This window comes from Amphiura filiformis, chromosome 3, assembly GCF_039555335.1.
Source record: "Amphiura filiformis chromosome 3, Afil_fr2py, whole genome shotgun sequence".
Taxonomy (NCBI): domain Eukaryota; kingdom Metazoa; phylum Echinodermata; class Ophiuroidea; order Amphilepidida; family Amphiuridae; genus Amphiura; species Amphiura filiformis.
In genome coordinates, this window is record NC_092630.1 from 13,211,774 (window position 1) to 13,228,223 (window position 16,450).

The 16,450-nt window shown below is 36.9% G+C and overlaps 1 long non-coding RNA gene across 1 annotated transcript in view; it reads left to right on the top strand.

The window, feature by feature from the left end:
- LOC140148067 (uncharacterized) overlaps positions 1-16,450 on the top strand; it is a 467,679-nt gene that overhangs the window by 76,503 nt on the left and 374,726 nt on the right. The window lies entirely within an intron of this gene.

Consider the following 16,450-nt stretch of genomic DNA (forward strand, 5'->3'; position numbering starts at 1 on the left):
CTAAACGAATAAAATTTGATGTAAAAGTGGATAACATAGGCGCGAAGCGTGCAAAAATTTGTACTTTGGGGGCTAAAATGGCCAAATATGAGCTTAATTTGGTCAGAAACACACATAGGGGGCCTATGGTTGAATGTGCCATCCCCCGGGATCTACGCCTATAGGCCTATGTTTACTATGCCTATGTATTTTAGCCCAAAATACAGGGGCGTATCAAGTTTTCTTGGTCGGGGGGGGGTGAATAAAATTTCGGGACACAGACGAGAAAATAAATTGCAGTTGCAAATACATATACCGGTTTTGTTTTTTAGAGAGACTGTACATGTATTTGAGCTTCAAAAAGGCTTTATTGGGACAATACACGTGCAAAAATTGTGTATTTCGCCCATGATGGGATGAAAATGTGTGACAATGTGGGCACACAGCGTGCAAACATTTTGTATTTTACACTATTTTGGCCCATGATCGGGTTGAATTTATATGGAATATTGTCTAGGCCCTATAGCATTGCATTGTTTGTTGCATCGTATAATTTTCATTTGTCCATGCTAATATCTCCTTTTTTTTGTCAGAGGGCACTTTTCTCTTTCATTTTTTGTCAGGGGCCCTTCCGCCCCGTCTACACTACTGCCGAAATGGTGTGTTTTGCTCTTAAATTGATGGGCCAGTTCGCATAGCGCAAAATGTTGCAATTTTACCCTATTTGGGCCCAAAACATGGTGCTTTTCGATGTGGTAAAAAAAGTTGCACATGGCAATTATTATTATTGCTTTATTTTTTCTTCTTTAAGGATTTTTAGGGGATGTCCCCCCCATGGAAAAAAAATACATGATTTAGTTGTATATATTAGTGATAATAAATGAATAATCTGTACTAGGGTAGCTGCAGGTAATATGGGACAGCAGGTAATATGGGACACCTGTTTTCATTTGAACAAAAAGTAGCTTAGAGAAGGTACACACTTTAAGTTGATTTGTTAAGTGTTTAGAGACATCAATTGTGCTTCTAGAAATGCAGTTTTGGAGTCTGTGTATCAAACTCTTGGAAATCAATGCCAAAAGAGTGAAATTGCCCAAAAATTTACGTCGTTTTTTTGGCCTGATATAAAATCAATGACGCCACATTTTATGATTGTGTATCCAAATACTCTGGTACTGAGGGTGCATTTGTCACTTTTATGATCTTTAGGTGATGGGTTAAGCTTATCAGCAGGTAAAATTCCACTGAAAAGTGGCACTTTCCTTTTATAAATGATTATTTTATCTGATTTTCAACTGAATGGGTGCAGGTAATATGGGACACATTGGAAATTGTGTGCATTGTCAATGCGAAAAGCAAAACTATTTAGAAAATTGAATTTTCTTGTTGAAATTTGCATTTAACATTCAAAATCATGTAACAAAAATGTTTTTAGAACAAAAGAGTGATTTTCTGAACATTTTGATTTTCACCATAGAGATAACACAGTGTCCCATATTACCTGCACATGCAGGTAATATGGGACACTTGACGATGACGTCATTTTGACGTCATAGCGTCCAAACAAACATAAAAACAAGATAACATTGCCTGTTTTATTAATCTTAAAGGACAGGTTGTTCATCATAACAATCTCTTTTGGGCATATCTTCTATAGTTTTTATGCACATAAGCTAAACGTCCTTAATGGTCCCATATTACCTGCAGGTACCCTACATGAAACATTATTGTAAAAATTGTCAACACTAAAGAAGAGCAAAGATATTGCAGCTTTTAGTGATTTAAAGAGCTGACCAGAAAGAATAGACGACAATTTTTAACACTGGATCAAATGTACTTTTGTTCTGGATTAATATGGGAACATTTGCGCGCGCAGCGCGAGAAATTTTTTACACCCCCTCTACATGCCGAAAAACTTTTAACCCCCTGTTCATACACCCAAAACTTTTTAACCCCCTATTCAGAACTCCTAAAATTTTATGCCCCCCCTACATATTTTCCAGCCCCCCCCACCAGAGTATTTATGAACACTCCCTAAAGGTTATCAAAAATGTATAGTTTAATTAGGCCTATGTTTAGTTGTTATATAGGCCCTATCTAGGCCTACGGCATATCGTTTGAGAGTTATTCTACAAAAAACCTCATTTTTGGGCGGATGTCATATTTTGGTTGTAGGCCTACAGGTGTAGGCCCCTACTTTGACAAAAATGGTGGCAAATTGTCCATTTTTGGGCGGGTGCGGCGTGCCGCACCCGCCCTGTATTCTCTACTTTCTCACATGCCGCAGTGTTGAGAAAATATTCGTGCCGGTTATATCCCAAACACCCACAGAGGTGATAGTTTACGGCGAGTTTTGTAATTATTACTTGATTTTGATATGTAAGTAATACGATAAAGTCGTCATAGGCAGTAATGTGTTTGTATTAAAAGAAATAACAAAAATAATTATTTAAGTAATAGAAATACTATTTGGAAATTGCAGCAAGATTTGCAGATGTTTTTATTTGAACAGTACCAGTTCACCAGTTTTGCTAGTTTTCCTAATCTTTGGGCTAAATTAATAGCATCGTGAAGGTCATATATATCATTTTATACTGATAGCTTCGGCATGTAGGCCTACTTAAATACAGCTTGTACGTATGTGCATTGTGTTCAGTGTGTACATAGGCTATTTACTTTTCAAATCTTGTGACAAATAGTGCTTGATGATGCTTGTATAAGGTATTATAATTAGAATGCATGTGCACCAGTAGAAATGGCCCAGGTTGAATAAAATAAATAAACATATGAATGAATATTTTATTCCCTGGATTATTTTTGTTGGGACATAATAATGATATAGTTTGACGCTTTGAAATACAGTTATGTTAATCATAATAATGTTACAAAGTTAAAAAAGGTATGATTACGAAAATGTTTTAAATAACTTATCTACAAAAGTTTTATAACAATGTTTTATATAAAATGTTAACATAAAACGTCTTCTGTTATGATGTGAAGGGTTAATATAAAAACAGGGCAAATCTGTTCCAACTGACCAGCAGAGAACAAAGGATAAGCAATAGATAAGATTAAAATCAAGGAAAATATGACACAACCTCCAATGGGGGAATAACAAACGTATAAAGTTAAAAACTCTTTTAACTTAGTTTATACGTTTTGTGTTATTCCCCCTTGGAAATCGATGTTGTGTCATATTTTCCCTATTTTAATTGTGAACTTGACTTACTCATTCTTTCATTTCTCTTGACAATTTTTCATTTGCCCGCCCTATTCCTTTTAAAGGAATTTTTATTTTAGCTGACATTTTTATTATCGGGAAAAAGTGGTTTTTTCTCCATCGGCCTATAAGGCTCCTATAGCACTTTTTAGAAATTATAAAAGTAGGCCTATAGGCCTAGCCTATGCCTAATGCTTTGATTGTAGGTGTAGGGTACCTGCAGGGAATATGGGACCATAAGGACGTTTAGCTTATTTGCATAAAAACTAAAGAAGATATGCCCACAAGAGATTGTTATGATGAACAACCTGTCCTTTAAGATTAATAAAACAGGCAATGTTACCTTGTTTTTATGTTTGTTTGGACGCTATGACGTCAAAATGACGTCATCGTCAAGTGTCCCATATTACCTGCATGTGCAGGTAATATGGGACACTGTGTTATCTCTATGGTGAAAATCAAAAAGTTCAGAAAATCACTCTTTTGTTCTAAAACATTTTTGTTACATGATTTTGAATGTTAAATGCAAATTTCTACAAGAAAATTCAATTTTCTAAATAGTTTTGCTTTTCGCATTGACAATGCACACAATTTCCTATGTGTCCCATATTACCTTCACCCATTCAGTTGAAAATCAGAGAAAATAATCATTTATAAAAGGAAAGTGCCACTTGTCAGTGGAATTTTACCTGCTGATAAGCTTAACCCATCACCTAAAGATCATAAAAATGACAAATGCCCCTCAGTACGAGAGTTTTTGGATACACAATCATAAAATGTGACGTCATTGATTTTAAAGGCCATTTTTTGAGGCCAAAAAACGACATAATTTTTTGGGCAATTTCACTCTTTTTGGCATTGATTTCCAAGAGTTTGATACACAGACTCCAAAACTGCATTTCTAGAAGCACAATTGATGTCTCTAAACACTTAACAAATCAACTTAAAGTGTTTACCTTCTCTAAGCTACTTTTTGTTAAAATGAAAACAGGTGTCCCATATTACCTGCTGTCCCATATTACCTGCAGCTACCCTATTTGACTACGGTATAAAATTGCGAAAAGAAGGCGGCATGAGACGATGAATCAATCTGTGTTTTGTCCATTTTACAAAAAAATTGATAGAAAGAAATGTGAATAGGCCTATTATTTCTAAAGATTTAGTGTTTCTCTATAACGCACACACTGCTATAACAACAACGGTTATCACGGTTCTTCGTCTTCATTTCGTTCGTTTTGATTTGATATTTCAAACAATTGTTTTTGGCTATACAGTGAAATCCTGGATGAAAGCATTTTATGCACAATTCAAGTACTCCCCCCCCCCCCCCCTCAACGAACCAAAAATTGCATTTTGCGATTTTATACAATATTGATTAATGAAAATATAGATATCAGGCTTCAGGGGCGTAGCCAGGGGAGCCGGGAAGAGGGACTGGGGCAAACTTTAGGGATAAAATGGGGACGGCAAATAGTAAACTGTCTCTAAAATGACTAAAAATGGCACAGAAATTGACAAATGGGTAAGGAAATTTGGCTTAAGTTTGCCCCCGCAGCCTAAAATACTGGCTCCGCTTTACTGCATAACATTAAAATAATACTCACCGGTTGAAACTCAGCCCGGGAATCCAACGAAGTTAAAAATTGCAACCACTTAGATAACTAAACGATAATGGTTTGAAAGATCACACGTCCACACCCCTTGCGATGGTCATGGCAAATTACTACAGTCCCGGGATTGCATTTTCCTTGGTGGCAAACTTGCAAAATACATAATATATTATAGTACAAATTATTTTGGCATGTTTAAAATTCATCAATTGACCTGGCGCGGCGAATCATTTCCATAAATGTCAAAATTATTACATCAAGTGTCGCCCTATAGTTGAATTAGGAATACCGAGATTTATTTAATGCAATTAAGTTGACGACTTGGAAAGGAAATCAAATCAAATATTAGTAAGGAAGGAACTATTTGCATTGATGACATAGGCCTAATGATAATCGGTTTCAAGTCTTACACATGTAAAATTTTGGGTGCTTAAAATTCACCAGTTGACCGGCCGCGGCGAGTCATTTACATGAATTATGTTAAAAATATCACATCGGATGTTGACCTACTATAGTTGAATTAAGAATTGAGTTGACGACTTAAGATATTAAACAATAATATAAACAGGGAATAAGACAATGTCATTTTATATAGTGTTGACACAATATTAACATTTGCCAACAAATATTTTACAATTAAATTTGGAAAACATAGGAAGATTTTGCTGTTGTGTTTTTCATGTCAATGTCATGCAAAAGGTTTTCATAACCTTTTTTTACGCCCAGAAACCTTTATTGTACTTGTAGATCTGTGTAATGAATTAATGAATAAAACTCTATAATTAACCATTACTTTTTCTAAGAAGTGAAATAAAGCTAAAGAACATGAAACAAAATGCAACAGGGAAAAATGAAATTATAGAATGTCCCACCGTAACATTTGCAGTTGTTCCCCCTGGTAAGTTGTGTTTCTTGTCAGGGAGCGCTCATATCTATACTTTTGTGAGTTCAGTGCACCCAAGAAATAGAGCTTTGAAAATAATAATACAGACTGGTGTTGTCAACATGCTTTATGTATAATAGTATAGAAGCATGTTGATAACCATAATCTAGTCTGTTCCACTTGTGCATTAATTGCAATTCTGGGTAAAAACCACATGTGCCTGCTAACGGTCAAAAAAAATTTTATCGCATGAGGTGAAAGGGCTTTGGTAGTAGGTTACAAAAAGTCACATCAAAAATTCCTCCGGAGCTTGTTGCCATAGCAACGGCAGATTTTATGATTTTGGCGATTTTTGCTTATTTTGGGGTCAAAATAAGGGAAAATATGTACTTTTTTGAATCGCTCCTGACTTTATACTTGAGGTCACATTAAAGAAGCAACCTTACCACCATAAAGTAATATCTTTGTGCTTTCCCCAGATGCAAAAAATATTTCAATAATATTTCCCTATGTGCAATTTTAGGGCTGGGCAACATTGCCAATTTAGCACTTTTGAAAAAATGCAATTTTTACCCTATCTTTGAAGTCTTAAAAACTAATTTTGCTTGAGCACCTAGAATTATTTCCTCTTTGTTGGCACTTGGGCAGACATTGCCCCTTCCAAATTTGGTAAAAAATCTCTGGGGCTATTTGACCTGTAAAGCCAGTGTTGCCAGAAAGTTTGATAATTTTCAAAAAATGCATTTTTCGAAATAATGCATTTTCTACATATTTACTCATGTAACCTTTAATACCACCAACTTTACTTAAATATTTGCACACTTTGCACACATGATTAGACACACATTGCAACGGAAGCAACACTTTGAGGCTGGGAACAAGTTCTGTCCTGCAAAATCCGGTATTGCCAGAAAATCATATTTTATAAATCCAAATTTCCAATTTGTGCGTTTTACAATTATTTATTCGCTTAATTTTATACTATCAATGTTTAGTTGAATAGAATGTGCATTTAAACATCATCTGATACAATAGAGATTCAGACACATGGGCGAGTTTCTCGACAGGTGGCTTTAGTAAGCCTTACAGTTAGGCGTCCTTGAGGATACTAAGCTAGTTTTGACCAAAAATAGTACCGTAATTTTTACATAGGAAATTGTTTTGAAAAATTACATATGCATCTTGGAAAGTGTATCAGCTTACTAAGACATGTAAGATGGATGTTTGGATCAAAAAAGTAAATCACAACATTTTCCTTTGACCTATGGTTTTTGACTCTTGGAATTCATAAATAGGCCTAAAATGCAGGTTTTTAATGATTTTGGTCATTTTGGGCAAAAATTGACCCTTTTTAACCACCATCTCAAACAGGTTTTGAAACATAGGCAATGATGGTGTTACCAGATTGTATGACAATTAATTTACCCATACCAGTAATTTTGAGTTTGTCAAAACATGCGTGCATTTGTTTAAAAATGTAGCCTGGTAAAATGAATGATACGCACAATAAAAACTTCAAAGTAACTCCCATGGGGGCATCAATATTGACGTTTGCATTATTTGACACCCTTATTTAATTTCTTCCCTAAATTTAGACATCCGTTTGTTGTTCCGATGCTTTCAATTTGACTTCTACTTCTACGTTGATACAGGACCTGTTGTCCAGGGTGGAAAGGTAACATCACATATGTTCACGTCGAAACAACCGTGCAGACAATATTTATCATGTTTACAATGCAAGTAAAAATCCAACTGGTGATGAAGCTAGAGGCCTGATGGGCTGTTGCAATTAAAACACTCCCTATTTTTCCCCATTTCCCCTAGTTTCTAACACAATCCTCAAGATAAATCTCTATCCGTATGTGTACATGCTATCAATTTGGTTAAAATTGCCATGTATCATGTTATCATGTCGGTGGTATCGGCTTTTGACTAACACACGCGTCGCGTCACGTCACGTCACGTCACGTCACGTCGCGTCACGTCGCGTCACGTCGCGTCACGTCACGTCACGTCACGTTGATATCTTCATGAGCGAACGAACTTGCACCCGCTGGGCCTGTTGAAATCAAAACAAATCTTTGCCGGGGGGTCCACTCTTGCAGTAATGTTCATGTCATTTAATGGGTTCTCTGGGTTCAAAAATCCCACTCAATCAGGCCCAGGAAACTCCACAAATTACCCTCACGGAGGCTCCCAATACCGTCTAAAAAGAACCCCAAGTGCCCCATCTACTGCAAGAGTGGACCCCCGGCAAAGATTTGTTTTGATTTCAACAGGCCCAGCGGGTGCAAGTTCGTTCGCTGTCGATATCAGCATGTATGTATCATATGCAATAGAGCAGGCCATGGAAAACACGTGTGCAACAACGTGACCAAGTAAAACAAACACAGCTGTATGGAATTTTCCATTGAAAACTCTGAGGTCGTATTCTTGAAGACGGGTCAACCTTAGGCCTGGGAGGCTCTTTGGCCATGTCAAGTGGGGTGGGCTGGGTCATGTTATTGCGCGGTTGTGTTGTTCATTTTCTGCCTCCGCAGGAGGTAGTATGCTTTGAAATTTACACCTAAAATGCCGCACATTGCGCGGCATGTAGGCCGATTGTACAAATTTATATTCTGACAAGTACTCTAATTTCCGCCCAATATCGAGAGCCCAATATATATCCCCCACCTCTTTGCGCCATACATAAATTCGCCTATCGCCATTTCCGAATGTTCAAAAAGGTAATCACGCTTCCTCAGCATGTGCAATAAATTAGCATTAAAATTAATCTTATTCTATAGGGATTCTAGAAACGCCTAGCACGTGGCGCCAATGGCGTGGGTCTATCAAGTTAATGAATTATGCATTAGAATATTTTCAAACTCATATGTTGTATAATTGAAGACCGAATTAAAAAAGACTAGCTTGTGTATGCCGTCCTGTAAACCAGACCAAAAATGCCATACTGCGCAGGTCAGCAACCAATCACGGCGCGCCTTTGTCATGACGTCAGACGCAAACTAGTCTTTTTTAATTCGGTCTTTAATTATAGGTTGTAACCTCAGCGCTCATCAGCAGCCACACCACCTCAATGCCTTCGGTGTGATCAGCAGCTTTATCGTTGAAGACAAGTTGGAAAACCGTTATGCTGTGGCAATGGGAATACACCTCAAACAAGGTTTAATTTCATGATTACATGAAACCTGATTATTAATGCAAAAACTTTGGCTGGAGAAGTTGAAGCTGACGTTCATGGCGACACTTTGGATGTGATAATTTGACATCATGGATTGTTTTGTGCAAAATTGAGGCATTTTTGTGCCACGGCGAGTCAGCAGACCGACTGGCATGCATGCTAGGCTCGACTAGGCCACAATCATGATCCGATGCATTTGAACTGCAATGTATGGTATGATACGCCTAGTCGCGCCTATGGCCGGCTTCATTGCTGCCCGGGCATTGCTGTTCAAATACATGTACTAAAGTATTGCAATTTTATTGCGTTGATATAATTCGGAATAATTCGTTTTAAAGTATTTGCTTCCCCAATTCCCATGCGTGGTTGTGTTTTATGTTCTACTGAGTACTGTTGCAATATTTTTGCATGCATACCCATGACCGTTTCAAGACTTTGACTGAGAAATTTGCTTTTTGTATATTAAGATAAAAATCAAAAATAAAATGCAAGAATCATCTTTCCCAACACAATACTTCTTACAAACAAGGTGTTGATATTGGCCCTTTCGATGCAAGACAAAGCACAAATGAAGGAAACAAAACAAAACAATGTTTTTTATTTTGTATTCAATTACACATACAAAAGAGTAATAACCTATAAAAAGAAACCCCTAAATATAATAATAATAATATTATTTTAGACATGAATAAAAAATATAATAAACAAGTATTAAAAAAATCTGAAACGTTACAATCGTAATTTTCAGTCAAAAATCCACGAGAAATGACTCTTGATAGGGGCCTACAACTTAGGCATATATGCATTTAAAAAACAGAAACGGCTGCCTGCATCTGGAACTCTTCATATCTGAAAGTTTGAAGGTCTTATTTCATACATCAGAATTATCTGCAAGATTGCAAGATGGCTTTAGGTGACCGTGGCCCTATTGGCTAATGCACAAATTTAGATTTTCTTTCTATTTAAATAATATGTTAAAGCTTATGCCCTGTAGATTACATTCGGTTCTTGAGATATGGCCTGTCAAAATGGTGCGAACCCAAAACAAAAAATTGGCAACAACTTTCTTTTTATTTTCTATATTTTTGACAAGTCCAGTTGCCAGATGATTTTCTAATTACATGTATGAATTATGCAAAGTAAAGATTTCAGATACAATTAAAAGAGCTATAGTAGGCCTACTGAGGCATGGTACATGGGTAGAACACACACTGTAGACCTACTACACAATTACGGTTGCGTTTTGGCAAATTTCATTTGCATAATTAATTTGGGCCACTTATTAGAAAAGTTGATTAGGGCCCTAATTAATTATGCAAATGGAAAAAAGCAAAAAAAAAAAGGCATTCATGGGTTTTATATCTTATTTTGTAGCCGATCTGAACATTCTACTTTGTACAATTCTTGCATATATAATTAGAAAATAAGGCCTACCTGACATTGCATATCAAAAATAAAAGAAATTTGTTGCCAACTCTTGGTTTCGCGCCATTTTGACAGGCCATATATTTTGGTAACCGAATATCCGATTAAAATAAAATTTTCAGTCTTGTAATCAGGAGAGAATGGACTCACATATTTCAATCAGACAAAAATCTATATCCAATAGCGTTACCTTAAAGCTAACATTATAAGTGTCTCCTTAACTAATAACAAAAGGTGCCCACTGGTATCTTGGAGGCATTGTCTTTTTTAAAGACATTTCTTGTTTCGTGGCGTCTGCGGGTTTTTCTGCGGGGCCGGGGTGTGTCCTGGGACGGGTGTTAGCCCCTTTGCGAGAATACGGCCCGGGGTATTTTCCACAGTTTAAAATAGCCACGCGTATCCCATGCATTCATATCGGGTCTTTTCAATGGAAGTTCCTAGTGCATGTTCATGGTATGTGCTAAGCGAAACATTGATTGGGGTGCAAACAAGGGTCATGTTGAGTTCTGGCTTGTTTTGGGTGATTGGATCGGGTTGTCAAAAAGGCAGTAAATACAGGTGGTTGTCAAGCATTCTCAATTGGCAAAAGAAATACAAACTAAGTGGCGAAGGGAAAAAAGTTTCCGGGAAAGTTTTTATCAAATAAAAATAAAATAGGAAAATAGGAGTTGAAAACAGAGAATTGAGGGACCCAACGGTACCCAGTTCGTTGGGCGGGGTGTTATGTGGCCCACCTCGGGTGCATTCACCCAATGCCCCCAGCTTGATAGAGGTCAAGGTCAAATTGGATCTCAACCGTATGACTTGTTTGTAACTTTTAAGAAGATATCAACGTGACGTGACGTGACGCGACGTGACGCGACGTGACGTGACGTGACGTGACGCGACGCGTGTGTTAGTCAAAAGCCGTGGTATCAAAGTATCATGGTATGATCATTGGGTGGAAGAGAGAAAAGATATAATACATATTACCCTAAAGGATGTTGAGGTTGAAGGTCATTTAGGGGTTGAATTTAAAATACCTGTGATTGGGCTCAAAGTTGGTGAATATAAACCGAAAGGGTAACGTGTTAAACACACAGCAGAGGTCACTTCAGGTCAAACATCATGCACGGGTCAAATTTCAAAATTCCTCTGATTAATTTAATTGTGAATAATAAATTCTAAATAACATTTGACACAAAAGAAGACCTCTCTTACTTCCATGCCCCTACTAAAGCTAGCTTGAAAGGTCCGATGTTTAACATTTGCCCTGAAAGACTCACAATTTAAATTTTTCCTCCTCCCGGGATGCCCAGGATCAGGGATGTAAGGATGTGATCAACTGTGGAAGATAACATTCGATGGTCTTTATAATAAAACATGAAGGATCTAAAGATTTACCAAATCCTGCATACCAGAAAAATATTTATGTATGTGGGCCTTGATTTTGGTCACATTCCGGTCCACATTGAGGGTTTGGGGCGAATAAGTGGGCCTATAGAAGAATTCATTGAGCCAAGTTATGGTCACAATTCAGTCGGCCATTACTGGGTCCCGTCTGCACCAAACTGGTGTTCTTACTGCCCAATTGGGCATTGATGGAATGTAGTTTCATATCCCCGCCAAGGCCCAGGCGGGGATGGGGGGGGAGAGAGAAGAGAAGAGAAAGGGGAAGGGGAAAAAGAGAAGAAAAAAGGGAGGAAAGGCGATTATTTTTAGCATTGTTTGAAGACGGGTCCTCGTCCTAAAAGCATGTGAAAATTACTATGGACCCGCCAATATGCAGGGCCCGTTACACTTTGCCACCAAAGTCAGTATTAAGACGGACTCCATACTGGCTTCATCGATCTATGCATGCTCTAGTAAATGCGAGTCTCAAGGTTTGTAAATTGGGTTGTTTAAATAGTGCAAAAATGATGCACCAAATGGCTTGAATTGGACTTTCATTTTGCAAAATTTTCCAACTTCTGACACCCCTGCGTAATCCATATACAAGTGGTTATTTTCGCTCCTGCTTTCGCGCATTTGTCAATATATGTTTAACACCATTTATAGGCCTATAATAATAGGGAAAAACTTATCCACGAAAGGCTTCATGGACCGCTCATTTTACAAATTTTTGGCTTTTTTAAATTAAAATCATTAACAGGGTTATCATAAAGCCTACAAAAATTGTTTGATTGGCATAACATTTTAAGCTATTAGGAGAATTCTAAGAGAAGACAGTTTCCATGGAAACAGCCATTTAAACCCAGTTTTTGTTAATTTTACTGGGAAATATTAGCTCTATTTTACAGATATTTGCTTAAAAATGAGCATTCATGGCCGTTGCCATGGAAACTGCATACTCGTTGAATTCTCTCAATAGCCTAAAATTAAGGAAGTCCTATTATCAATAAAGTTAAGTGTAGTTTAAACTTTTGTAATACAAAAAATGGCTAAAAATGGTTAAAAAGGGTCAATTTTTGCCCAAAATGACCAAAATCATTAAAAACCTGCATTTTAGGCCTACTTATGAATTCCAAGAGGTCACAGGTCAAAAACCATAGGTCACAGAAAAATGTTGTGATTTACCTTTTTGATCTTAACATCCATCTTAATAAGCTGATGCATTTTACAAGATGCATATTTTTTAATTTCCCATGTAATAATTACTATTTTTGGTCAAACTAGGCTTAGTATCCGCAAGGTCACCTAAGCCTAAGGCTTACTAAGCCACCTGTCGAGAAACTTGCCCATGTGTCTGAACCTCTATTGTATCAGATGATGTTTAAATGCACATTATATTGAACTAACATTGATAGTATAACCTTCACGGAATAAATAATTGTAAAACGCACAAATTGGAAATTTGGATTAATAAAGTAAGATTTTCTGGCAATACCGGTTTTTGCAGGACTGGACTGGTCCCCAGCCTCAAAGTGTTGCTTCCGTTGCAATGTGTGTCTAATCATGTGTGCAAAGTGTGCAAATATTTCAATTAAGTTGGTGGTATTAAAGGTATTAAATGCATTATTTCGAAAAATGCATTTTTTGAAAATTATCAAACTTCCTGGCAACACTGGCTGTACAGGTCAAATAGCCCCAGAGATTTTTTACCAAATTTGGAAGGGGCAATGTCTGCTCAAGTACCAACAAAGAGGAAATAATTCTAGGTGCTCAAGCAAAATTAGTTTTTAGACTTCAAAGATAGGGTAAAAATTGCATTTTTTCAAAAGTGCTAAATTGGCAATGTTGCCCAGCCCTAAAATTGCACATAGGGAAATATTATTGAAATATTTTTTGCATCTGGGGAAAGCACAAAGATATTACTTTATGGTGGTAAGGTTGCTTTTTAATGTGACCTCAAATATAAAGTCAGGAGGTATTCAAAAAAGTACATATTTTCCCTTATTTTCACCCCAAAATAAGCAAAAATCGCCAAAATCATAAAATCTGCCGTTGCTATGGCAACAAGCTCTGGAGGAATTTTTGATGTGACTTTTTGTAACCTACTACCAAAGCCCTTTCACCTCATGCGATAAAAAATTTTTGACCGTTAGCAGGCACATGTGGTTTTTACCCAGAATTGCAATTAAGAATAATCTATTCTAACGATCTAAGGCTAGCTTCAGACTCCGTATTGTACGTACAATATTGTATGTACAATACTTTTCGTGACGTCAAAAAGTATTACACGTGCAATAAATATACGTGCCACGACGAGTTGAATCAGATTAAATAACGCGCTATAACCCTGACGGTTCATTGTTTGCTAAATCCTAGCGAGGTCACCAGTCACATTAATTTTATATACCAAATATTGTTCGAACTTTTCATATTTGTTTTTCTTTTATTGTTTCTTTTCTTTGTCTTTTTTTTCTTGTTTTATTTTTTTTTTCTTTATTTTTCTTTGATTCATATTGCCAAGGTAAGGAGAGGAGGGAACTAACGGCCCATTCAGTGATTTTTTCATCCGGACGATCGTAAAAATCATCAAAATTCAGATTTTGTACTGCGGAACTCAGTCTTCAATGATATAGTAGTCAGTAATAATCTTTTGGTCATTATATGACTATCATCATTTGACGACTGAGTTCTTATGATACATCATCCGAAAAGCAGTTTCAGACAATTGCTTGGGATTGTTGGGGCAGAGGTTATCTTTTGAATTCTTTCATGACCACTGAAGCAGAGTCAAACCTGTCAAGGACACTCGGCGTGAATTGAACTGACCATGTCACTCGCCACAAAAGAATGTCAAAGGTCATAAAACATCCGTTTGGTGTCTTCTGCTAGTGGTTCAGCCAAAAGCCGTGTAGGCCTATTTAAGACAAAAATAATGCATTTACGTGCATCTGTAATTACAGACAGTATATAAATTAGCTACATGTAGGCCTATATGAATGGGGCTTCAACTTCGTCGATACTGCCGTTTTCTTGGGTTTTTTGCCAATTTTTTTCATTAAAATTTTTATAAAAGTAACAATTTGATTTTTTTTTTCACTTTCGCTGGGATCACTGAACTGGGCTTTGCAACGCGATAGGCCTATATTCAATACTTGTATTCACCTACTGTTATAGCATTAGTCCGATTATTACACAACTTCGCCAGCGTATTCAAGACATACAATGCAAATAATCATCTAAATTATGACGTAGCATACCGTAAATATGGCGGAGTACTCAAATTCATTCAACAAAAGCATGATTACAAGCTATTGCAATCTACCGCGACATCTCACACACATAACAAATTTAATGCACTATACGATCAAATAGGTTGACGACAACGTTTGATTGAATGCACTGCATTGCGCCATGATTACGGTGAAGGACACCGGTTCAAATCCTTTGTATGGAGCCAATCAATAATTTCACGCACATCCTCTATTATTGCCAAATTATTGCCCGAGATGATTGCACACTGTAAAAGAGCTATTGTTATAATGTTTGATGAAATCGTGTTTAACTATTTGCTTAAGAACGGCACAATACAGATAAAGCAGACAGATTTACTACATGTGGTACATGTATACATAATAGGGAATGTGTGTGAGTCGAGTATTACCTAATTATAATAGGGGCGTATCCAAAAATGAATTCACGCCCCTTTCAAATGTTGAGCCAAAGTGCAGGCCCTATGACTATGTGAACTCAGCCTGATCGAATGAGCGTATTTCGTATAGCGAACAGCGAGTATGTCAGTTTACCCATTTTCTTCGTCTTATCAAATGCTTGTAACTTTACTTCTTGAGGTCACATTGCATTCAATGAGGTGTCATAATGTGCAGAATTAGATAGTGCATCTATTAAAAAAATGAATTTACCCACATATGGTTTAGGTTTTTAAAATTTTGACGGTAGGCCTATACGCTGCACTAAAATCGAACACGCGCGATTCCCACTATACTATACTAAACGCAGGTATACGGCCTTTTCGAATAGCTCTTATGTGACCCGGTAGGCCTACTATGAAATTACCTTGCTCGATTTAAGCTATACGCGTCCACCTGCAAAACGTGCATCGTATACCCGAATAGTATACTTCTATGCGATCGTAGCCTTATGTGACCCGGTAGGCCCCTACTATGAAATTGCCTTGCTCGATTTAAGCTATACGCGTAAACCTGCAAAACGTGCACCGTATACCCGAATAGTATACTTCTATGTGAACGCAGGCTGCGTCACTTATTACATTGAAATGATCTATTTTTATCACACACCAATCATCAGTTTCAATGCTAATTTTGTCAACAATGGCTTGCCATACTCAAGTTATAAATACACATCTTTATGAAAATAGCTTACTATACATTTCACAAATTGAGCATTTTACATAAAACAAGGACTTTCATTCACAAAATGCACACAGAAATACAATTGGATATTAAGGGGTGCTTTACTGGACTTAAAGGTAACTACCGGCTAGTGAAAGCAAGAAGACCTGAAGTTGACAATTTTACTGTACTTTCCAACTTATTAAAGCAAGAGAGACCCAGACACAAGAGTCTCCACCACAACCATTTAAGGTAAGGGAAGGCCTAAAATATGACACCATCACATATCCAATATATAACACTGATAGATTATGCAAATCTTGAATCAAATGGTGCACTACCCAGCAAACACAAAAACGTTTTAAAAACGTTTTAAATAAGTTATATTTTGGCTTTTGGTTTAGGTAAAAA